Genomic DNA, 11,279 nt, shown 5'->3' on the forward strand with positions numbered 1-11,279 from the left:
TCCAGGGGATTTTCCCCACTTGGGGATCGAACCCGCTTCTCTTGTGTCTCTTGCATTGGCAGGTGGATTCTTTACTACTTAGCTACCTGGGAAACCCCTTGAGCAATTTAGAGTGGAAAATAATTCAAGGTTGTAGCCTGCTGCGGGACAAATCTGAGGCATTACTTGTAACAGAGAGTGAAAGTGTTCTGTAGCAGCCGGGATGACACAGCACATCTGGGGGAAGAAAGGCAGCATCTCAGAGATGCAGCTCCGAGCTGAGTCCAAAGTGCAAGGAGGTAGCTGTGAAGTGAGGGGGCAAAGTGTGGGAAGAGTTTTGTGGTTTGTTTCATTTCCTGTTTGTGTTTTAAACCAAGTCAATCAAATTGAGCTAAAGTTTATTATAGGAAGACTTTCATGGCAGCAAATAAGTTGCTTTGAAGAACAGACAGAAAGGGAAGCTTTCCCCATCTCCTCTCCCAGGTTTTCCGTATTACCCCGTTCTGGTTGCTGGAATCTCCACCACAATATTAGCCTTGGCATTAACAATTAGGAGTGTTGAGAATTCAACTGTTACAGTACAGTCAGGTGCATTTTAGACCTGACTTTCAGTAGTCTGAGTGCCAGCACCACCCAGAAAGTGCTTCAGGCAGCAGAGTTCCTTGATGTTTACCCCTCTCTAATGCAAGTCTTTGCTTGTATAGTATATTACATGCCAGTACTAGTCAGAGTGTCCTCTCTGCTGGCCCAGGGAAGATTTGCTACTATTCTACACTATTGTTCTTGTTCCGTTGCTAAGTCATGTCTGACTCTTTGAGACCCCATGGACCCCATGTACTTATCTGAAGAATGCCAAATAAGTACAAGTATAGGGAATAAGTGCTTTGAGCCTCTTTTCTAGCAGTTTGACAGAGAGATTTATGTCTGCCAGATCTAAAAATCGGGCACTCAAAATCTCTGTCATTCCATTTTGCTAGTAATTCCTTTTTATTGTATTTCATGAAGTACCAGTCCATAATTTATTGGCAATTTAAGAAACTGGTCCTTCACTACCGGTGGTTTGAGAAACACTGCCTTAGGCCACAAGGTCTAAACACCTTCTGATACTGCCCTCTCTCCCTACCTTGGCCACCTCCTGCCCACTTCCTAAATTCCTGCTCTTTGATTTTTCACTTAGGGGTTGCTCCTAGGCGAAAACCCTAGAAGGCTTCTCATGACTTGTGGCTTCCCATGACTTGTCAGTGTTATGGTTGGGAAGGAGCTTCTAGGTGATCCGACAGCCCCGTGTGCTTCCCTGCTATGGCCAAAGCACTTGGGATCGTATCACACAGACTGTTCACGTCTCCGCCTCCCTCTGGAGAAAGTAAGCTCCGAAAGAGTGGAGCCATGTCTGTAAAGCTCTGTGTCCGTGTGCTTTACCCTTTAGCCCTCACACTCACCTGTACACGAGTGGATTAGCCAGTGAACGAAGGAGCAGAGGCGGTGCAGCCAGTCTCCAGGAGACTGTTTTGTGCAAGCGCCTCTTTTTACGCTTAGAGAGCAGTCAGGGCTTGCTTCTTAGGTCACCGACTTGAACTCTCTGCTTGTGGTCCTTGAGGCACAAAGTTGATCCCAACAGGTTCTCAATCTCACGTCAGGGTTTGGGATAATACTGCTTTCCAGGCTACTCTCCCTGATTTCTAGGTTGCTTCATGTGTGGCCTGCCCCAGTGTGACTTCCTAATGTAGTCCTAATTATGTCTCCTTGGCCTTTTCCTTCTTCCCTTTGCCCTTCATCAGTGCACACCCTTCTCTGCCTTAGGTCTGTTCGTACCCAGGTCATCTTCCTGCATTTCAGCGTGGTTCCCACCTTCCTGCCCACACCTCCGCTTACTGCCACCGTGTCACCTGTTACCTTCTCTCTGTCTCCCCTTTTGTCTCTGTCCCTCTGTCTCTCTGCTTTCTTTTCTCTGTGTGTCTTTTGCTCTGATTCCACAACTACTCTGTCTCTTTCAAGTGTATTTAACATTTGAACCCTAACAATTACCAATAACAAGAAAAAAATTTTATAATTCAAACACATCAGAATTGTTATCATTTATTATTTCATTAATGGCTACAAATGCTGTGTAATAATGCTACTTTATGACTGGATAAAAAGGTAAGATGCAGAAAAAGAAAGAGAAAGACTCCCCAAATAAAGTGAGGGCATCAACAGCCAATTTTTTCTACTATAAAATTTTGCCCTTGAACTCCTCCTTGACACAGTCACACATCTCTCTATGTCATGGCTATCATTGCCAGATTTGGAACTCCAGAAAGTGGTGAGATATTGCTGCCTTCAGAGCTTCTTGAGTATGATTTTTGACCTGAATTATCTGGATAATTGTTATGTATCTATGACTGTACATAAGATCATTTACTGTATTAGATATGTATTACTGATTTTAAAGTTACTACAAACTTATTGGGTTAAAACAACACACCTTACTATTTCCGTTTCTGTGGGATGGGGGTCTTTGCTGTTGTTGGTCAGTTGCTAAGTTGTGTCTGACTCTTTATGACCCCGTGGACTATAGCACACAGGCCTCCCTCCCTCCCTGTCCTTCACGATTTCTCAGAGTTTGCTCAGATTCCCAACCATTGGTCATGCTTGTGAGCAGTGAGTGATACTATCTAACTATCTCATCCTCTGCTGCCCTCTTCTCCTTTTACCTTCAAGGACTTATCTAGGTTTCCTGTATAGGATCTCAAGGCATCACTTAGCCATTTCTGAGCTCACTCAGGTTGTATTCCCTTTCTTTTCTGCCTCATTATCACCATCCTATTGACAAGTGCCAATCTATTCACAACCCCAACTTCCCTCAATTCCCAACACTAAAACTACTTGGTGCCTTCCTGAAGGTGCAGTTACACCTCTTCTAATTTCCAGGACCAATATTGACCAGAGGTAGGAATCACTAAAACCTCTTCCTCACCTCTTTTTGAGCATCCATCTCAATTCACCATAGTGTTGGTCTTGTCCTACCATGGGAGTCCAAGTCTGTTCAATTGTCTTTGACTACAGTCTCCTCCTCCTCCTCCTTCCCCTCCTTGGGGACCCCAGACTTCTTATCAACCTGCTTAGGAACTGCCTGTCTCATTTTCCTCTTTCTATCCAATCCCATTTCCCCCCATGAGGTACTAAATCACAATTTGGGAAGCAATTGGACCCAAGAGAAACAGGCCATCAATAAAATGCATTGGAGGTCCATTTATTGCTTTGCATACATTAAGGCCAAGTTATCCTGTAACAAGACCAATAGCCCGATGGGCTGAGCCTTGTGATGTCAAGCCCTGGCAGCTCCCTCCAGATTCCTTAAAAGCAAGCATGCTTTTTGCTTTCTCATCTGTTCATTACCAGGAGTCAACTTTTGTCTCTTTTGAGGGTAGGGAAGGGCTATAATTTATTTACAAATAATATTTAATATAGGCAATGGCAGCCTGCAGCAGAAAGCCAGGCAGACTCTTCTCATTTCTCCTTGGGATAGCAGAGCATGGACAACAAGGAGGCGCTGGAGGAGACAGACAAGCAGACACTGGCAGACCTGGCTCACACTCCGTTGCATTTTTATTCAAAACAGTGACTTGAAATTCTATGATGTGAGGAAGTATCCTTTGATTTTATGTGCAAGTGTGAAACAGTGGAGGCTTCCCAGGTGGCACAGCAGTAAAGAATGCGCTTGCCAGTGCAGGACATGCAGGCGACGCCAGTTTGATCACTGTGTCGAAAAGATCCCCTGGAGTAGGAAATGGTAACCCACTGTAGTATTCTTGCCTGGAAAATTCCATGGACAGAGGAGACTGGTGGGCTATAGTCATGAGGTCACAAAGAGTCAGACATGATTGAGCACGCATGCAGGGCTCAGGATGAAACAGTGACTTGGAAATTATTCAAGAAGAAAGTTTAAGCCCAATTTGCATAAATTGGAAAGTGAAAATTTTCAAGAGTTTAGAATAAAAAGATGTAAGCTTGAGTTATTTGAAAATTGCTTTGTGTTTCCTCTTCAGTTTGACACCATAAAATTCCCTGAAGTGTCCCCATTGGCAATGAAATGAGTGTCCTCTTACCAAATGCCTGTTACACAGCATCCATCTTCAGCTTAACTCCAGGAAAGTCATCAGCTATTAGTCTGGGAAAACTTTGCCCCATGGACTAGCTATTTTCATCAAATCTGTACCAAATGAAAGAAACACAGTTAAACATTATGCAGAGGCCCCATTGCAACAGTATGATGTCATATTAATGTCCCAGTATGAAATCCTGGAAAAAATTCTAAAATGGTGTAAGGAAGTGTTAAAAATTATTTTGACTATAAATATATGTGACTATCTTGGGCTCAAAAACTTCAGTTCAGTTCAGTCGCTCAGTCGTGTCCAACTCTTTGTGACCCCATGAATCGCAGCACACCAGGCCTCCCTGTCCATCACCAACTCCCAGAGTTCACTCAGACTCACGTCCATCGAGTCAGTGATGCTATCCAGCCATCTTATCCTCTGTCGTCCCCTTCTCCTCCTGCCCCCAATCCCTCCCAGCATCAGTCTTTTCCAATGGGTCAACTCTTTGCATGAAGTGGCCAAAGTACTGGAGCTTCAGCTTCAGCATCATTCCTTCCAAAGAAATCCCAGGGCTGATCTCCTTCAGAATGGACTGGTTGGATCTCCTTGCAGTCCAAGGGACTCTCAAGAGTCTTCTCCAACACCACAGTTCAAAGGCATCAATTCTTCATGCTTTGCTTTCTTCACAGTCCAACTCTCACATCCATACCTGACCACTGGAAAAAACCATAGCCTTGACTAGATGGACCTTTGTTGGCAAAGTAATGTCTCTGCTTTTGAATATGCTATCTAGGTTGGTCATAACTTTCCTTCCAAGGAGTAAGCGTCTTTTAATTTCATGGCTGCAGTCACCGGCTGCAGTGATTTTGGAGCCCCCAAAAATAAAGTCTGACACTGTTTCCACTGTTTCCCCATCCATTTCCCATGAAGTGATGGGACCAGATGCCATGATCTTCGTTTTCTGAATGTTGAGCTTTAAGCCAACTTTTTCACTCTCCTCTTTCACTTTCATCAAGAGGCTTTTTAGTTCCTCTTCACTTTCTGCCATAAGGGTGGTATCATCTGCATATCTGAGGTTATTGGTATTTTTCCTGGCAATCTTGATTCCAGCTTGTGCTTCTTCCAGTCCAGTGTTTCTCATGATGTACTCTGCATATAAGTTAAATAAGCAGGGTGACAATATACAGCCTTGATGTACTCCTTTTCCTATTTGGAACCACTCTGTTGTTCCGTGTCCAGTTCTAACTGTTGCTTCCTGACATGCATACAGATTTCTCAAGAGGCAGGTCAGGTGGTCTGATATTCCCATCTCTTTGAGAATTTTCCACAGTTTATTGTGATCCACACAGTCAAAGGCTTTGGCATAGTCAATAAAGCAGAAATAGATGCTTTTCTGGAACTCTTTTGCTTTTTCCATGATCCAGCGGATGTTGGCAATTTGATCTCTGGTTCCTCTGCCTTTTCTAAAACCAGCTTGAACATCAGGAAGTTCATGGTTCACGTATTGCTGAAGCCTGACTTGGAGAATTGTGAGCATTACTTTACTAGCATGTGAGATGAGTGCAATTGTGCAGTAGTTTGAGCATTCTTTGGCATTGCCTTTCTTTGGGACTGGAATGAAAACAGACCTTTTCCAGTCCTGTGGCCACTGCTGAGTTTTCCAAATTTGCTGGCATATTGAGTGCAGCACTTTCACAGCATCATCTTTCAGGATTTGAAATAGCTCAACTGGAATTCCATTACCTCCACTAGCTTTCTTCATAGTGATGGTTTCTAAGGCCCACTTGACTTCACATTCCAGGATGTCTGGCTCTAGGTCAGTGATCACACCATCGTGATTATCTGGGTCATGAAGATCTTTTTTGTACAGTTCTTCTGTGTATTCTTGCTTGTAAGAACTTGTAAGTTCTTCTTAATATCTTCTGCTTCTGTTAGGTCCATACCATTTCTGTCCTTTATCGAGCCCATCTTTGCATGAAGTGTTCCTTTGGTATCTCTGATTTTCTTGAAGAGATCTCTAGTCTTTCCCTTTCTGTTGTTTTCCTCTATTTCTTTGCATTGATCGCTGAGGAAGGCTTTCTTATCTCTTCTTGCTATTCTTTGGAACTCTGCATTCAGATGCTTATATCTTTCCTTTACTCCTTTGCTTTTCACTTCTCTTCTTTTCACAGCTATTTGTAAGGCCTCCCCAGACAGCCATTTTGCTTTTTTGCATTTCCTTTCCATGGGGATGTTATTGATCCCTGTCTCCCGTACAATGTCACGAACCTCATTCCATAGCCCATCAGGCACTCTATCTATCATCTAGGCCCTTAAATCTATTTCTCACTTCCACTGAATAATCATAAGGGATTTGATTTAGGTCATACCTGAATGGTCTAGTGGTTTTCCCTACTTTCTTCAATTTAAGTCTGAATTTGGTAATAAGGAGCTCATGATCTGAGCCATAGTCAGCTCCTGGTCTTGTTTTTGCTGACTGTATAGAGCTTCTCCATCTTTGACTGCAAAGAATGTAATCAATCTGATTTCGATATTGACCATCTGCTGATGTCCATGTATAGAGTCTTCTCTTGTATTGCTGGAAGAGGGTGTTTGCTATGACCAGTGCATTCTCTTGGCAAAACTCTAGCCTTTGCCCTGCTTCATTCTGTGTTCCAAGGCCAAATTTTCCTGTTACTCCAGGTGTTTCTTGACTTCCTACTTTTGCATTCCAGTCCCCTACAATGAAAAGGACATCTTTTTTGGGTGTTGGTTCTAAAAGGTCTTGTAGGTCTTCATAGAACCATTCAACTTCAGCTTCTTCAGCGTTACTGGTTGGGGCATAGACTTGGAATATTGAATGGAATATCATAGACTGTGATATTGAATGGTTTGCCTGGAAACGAACAGAGATTATTCTGTCGTTTTTGAGATTGCATCCAAGTACTGCATTTCGGACTCTTTTCTTGACCATGATGGCTACTCCATTTCTTCTGAGGGATTCCTGCCCGCAGTAGTAGATATAATGGTCATCTGAGTTAAATTCACCCATTCCAGTCCATTTTAGTTCGCTGATTCCTAAAATGTCGACATTCACTCTTGCCATCTCTAGTTTGACCATTTCCAATTTGCCTTGATTCATGGACCTGACATTCCAGGTTCCTATGCAATATTGCTCTTTACAGCATCGGACCTTGCTTCTATCACCAGTCACATCCACAGCTGGGTATTGTTTTTGCTTTGGCTCCATCCCTTCATTCTTTCTGGAGTTATTTCTCCACTGATCTTCAGTAGCATTTTGGGCACCTACTGACCTTCTCACTGGAGAAAGGAATGGCAAACCACTTCATTATTCTTGCCTTGAGAACCCCATGAACAGTGTAAAAGCTTAGTACATAAAACAGTACTTTGTCCAGATACAAGGATATCATGCTCTTCACAGAGGGACCATACACTATGTCTGAGGTCAGTTTTCTAAGTCTAGACACACAGAGTCTAAGTGTCTTTCCACCTCAGATGCTTGAGGACTGTGTATACAAATGATGCAAAATGAATTAAATAATTGGCTAAAGTAAACTTTTGGTTCTTTATCACATTTGGTCTTCAGCCTGATACACCTGGGCTTCTTATGGTGATGCATTGTCTGGGCCTCAGCTGGTCTCTGCTGATGCCTTTTGGTGTCTGGATATATGATCCAATGATCATCCATTCTGAGATTCCTTGGTTATATCTGGGAAGTTGAATGATTATAAGCTGTCATCTTCATAATCAGAAAATTTGAAATTAGAGAAACTTTGATTGTGGGAGTAGGGGATATCCTTAAAGAAAAAATAATAATTTTCCCAATTAGGCTTCATATGAAGTTATTCCTATCACTACTTACCTCCAGTATTTGTCCTCTACAAAGAAGCATCTTTTCTTCTTTTCCTTATCAGAAGTAGCTACATCAGTTTTCTTTATGGTTGGAGGAAAACCCAGGGTGTGGATGTCTCTTAGATAACCTGCTTGCATCTCAACTCTTCTGACAGCCCAGAACTCATTGCCTATTGAAAAGAGAAGCCCAAGAAAATTTGAGTGAAGTTGTTTGGTTTTAGAAATGCTTTTAGAGCAGTGTTGTGGAAAACAGAAGTCTTGGTTTTATTTCAACCAATTTATAGGTGGTATTTAGTCCCTGAATGAATGTATGAATGAATGTGTGAGTGAAAAAATAAATGAGTAGATAACTTGGTCCACTCTCTTTCTGGATCTTATATTTATTACCAATAAATTACAGTGACCAGTACTAGTTATTTTGTCTAATTGCTGGTGACTTCTTAATCTAAATTTTCAACCTAGAAGTCTCTCCCAAGCTTCACATCAGTAAGTCAATCACTTACTGGACACTTTGTAGCTCCTGGAACAAATTCTGTGCAGATGCCCAGGGACCATTGTAATCACAGTTAATCTCGGTCATTAGGTTAAAATTTAGTAAAGTTATTTAGAAACAGTTTGGGGTGAGGGGAAGCTCCTAAACTAGAGACACTGACATGTTTATTTGAACAGGTGAACTAGAAACTTATTTTCTGTCATTTTTTTCTGATCTTTATTTTTAAGAGAAAAGAAACCAGATGGTAAGAAAAGAAATCCCAGGGCACATTTTAGGGTCAAACCTGATTCAATGTAATTGATTTTTCCTTAATCATCTGTAGTAAAAGGAAAGAGAAGCATTGTTAACATGTTCATTCTAAAACCTCCACAAATTCCTAAGCTGTGAAAGTAAGATTAATGATGTTTCAACATTGTGCTTGCTGACAGCAAAGAAGAAAATGCAGCTTCTTTTCTTTCAGCATTTCTGAAATGCTGTCAGAAATGCTGACAGCAAAGAACTTTATTTCATAAAGTTCTTCAACGATGATTGAAACAGAGTGCTTCCGGTGGGTACCATCAAATAATCAGAAATGCCAGTTCTTAGGATGTTCCACTTACTGCTCATTCTAGATAATCAGGTCACTCTTGGATAGTGTCAGACGTTATTCCTGAAATCATCCAGAGATGTTTATGACCCGCCTGCTGCATCCTCAGCCCATGGTTCATCATCATCAAAGTGAACATCTCCATACAAACCAGGCCTGGTGGAGAGGTGTGACCCGAAACTTTTCCAGGTACATCAAAAATGATCAAAGTCTCCAAGTTCTGGGAGAGGAAAAATACTGGTGGAAATATAGGCAATCAGAATTTCTTTATGCCCTTTTTCAATAAGACAACACCAGATCAATAAAAACATTTTATTTTATTTATTACCTTTGAGTGCAAAGTCATTATGTTAGCTTTTCCTTCATAGATCCTGAAGAACCTAAGTGGCGTCACCTCCTCCCAGAACTGTCAGAGCTTTCGGAGTGGCAGAATCAACACGTCTCTAGGCAAATTCAGTGTATAATTCACAATTCTATATGGAAAAAAAAAAATTGAAGGTACTATTTCTCCTGTGACAGTAATTTATAAAATCTCAGTATTATGTGTAAAATCTCTGTGGACCCATTACCTGTGAGATGAGTTTTCCTCTGTCTCTTGGGCTTACCAGGAAAGATGCAGAAGTGACCGATGCCAGGAACCCCAGCTCTGGGCTTGTGTGTCACCTCCAGGGAGTCAGAGTCTAGCTTCTCTGTCACATCCAACCCCAGGAACCTCTGGATTTCTTGCATTTTTTTAAAACCACAAGACCACTGTCCTTTCTGCTAGTAAATTCTTTCACGTATTTTTCAGGATTGTAGTATTTTTCCAGATATTAATATTTTATTTTTGTGCTATTCTTTATATTTTATTGCAATTTAGTTTGTTCAGTTCAGTTCAGTTCAGTCACTCAGTTGTATCCAACTCTTTTGCGATCCCATGGGCAGCAGCATGCCAGGCTTCCCTGTCCATCACCATCTCCTGAAGTTTGCACAAACTCATGTCCATTGAGTCAGTGATGCCATCCAACCATCTCATCCTCTGTCGTCCCCTTCTCCTGCCCTCGATCTTTCCCAGCATCAGGGTCTTTTCAAATGAGTCAGTTCTTCGCACCAGGTGCCCAAAGTATTGGAGTTTCAGCTTTAGCATCAGACTTTCCAATGAATATTCAGGACTGATCTCCTTTAGGATGGACGGTTGGATCTTGTTGCAGTCCAAGGGACTCTCAAGAGTCTTCTCCAACAACACAGTTCAAAAGCATAAATTCTTCAGTGCTTAGCTTTATTTATAGTCCAACTCTCACATCCATACATGACTACTGGAAAAACCATAGCTTTGATTAGATGGACCTCTGTCGGTAAAGTAATGTCTCTGCTTTTTAATATGCTGTCTAGGTTGTTCATAGCTTTTCATCCAAGGAGCAAGTGTCTTTTAATTTCATGGCTGAAGTTACCATCTGTACTGATTTTGGAGCCCAAGAAAATAAAGTCTGTCACTATTTCCATTGTTTCCCCATCTATTTTCCATGAAGTAATGGGCTTGGAAACTTGAATTTAAATATTCAGATCCGGCCTGCTTAAAGAAAAAGAAGCCATCCTCTTGCTTTTTAAAAATCTTTTCATCTTTTCCTCCTCCCCAAGTACAAAAGAGGAAATTGGATTGAGATTTGTAATGGGGAACTATTTAAAATATTGTCCACCTAACCTCTCACTTTTGCTCAAAAGAAGCATTTCTCTCTCTTTTTTTTCCTCAGCCAAGTATGTTTTTCACATACCAAGTCCATATAACTGTCTTATCAAACTAACTTTTTAATACAGAGGATCCTAAAATTATTATAGTATAGAATTATACTTTTCTCTCACTAAAGATGAATTAACTCTACTCTATCTGAAGTATGTAACTTCAAAGTGATAGCAGACTAAATTAATGAGTGTGCAGGAATGATTCTCTGAGTACCACATGCCACCTCTACCCTATTTGAAGTAGATTGGACAAGGTGTGATTTCTAGAAACTGGAGGCTCTGAGATCCCCATGCCAGAGCTGGAGAGAAGCTTGGGTACTCACTGAACCAGTGAAGTCAAACTATGTCTTAATGCAGCCAAGGAGTTTGCTCTACACAATGAAGTAAAATGGACGCTAGCTGAAAGTCAGAGGTAGGGGGAGCTGACACCCAGACTTAGAATCAACTGGACTATGAACAAGTGTGTAACTTCTGTGGGCCATTGTTTTGCCGTCTGTATAAAAGGAGGTGAATATAACATCATTTACCTGGTTATCATATGTGTTTTATGCTGGTGTATATTATTCACTCCAAT

The 11,279-nt window shown here is 41.5% G+C and overlaps 1 pseudogene; it reads right to left on the reverse strand.

Annotated features, from left to right (window-relative positions):
- Nucleotides 1–9,069: 9,069 nt before the first annotated feature.
- LOC112441598 (stromelysin-2-like) lies at nucleotides 9,070–9,795 on the reverse strand (annotated as a pseudogene).
- Between the last annotated feature and the right edge of the window lie 1,484 nt (nucleotides 9,796–11,279).

This window comes from Bos taurus, chromosome 15 (genome assembly GCF_002263795.3).
Source record: "Bos taurus isolate L1 Dominette 01449 registration number 42190680 breed Hereford chromosome 15, ARS-UCD2.0, whole genome shotgun sequence".
In the NCBI taxonomy this organism is placed as follows: domain Eukaryota; kingdom Metazoa; phylum Chordata; class Mammalia; order Artiodactyla; family Bovidae; genus Bos; species Bos taurus.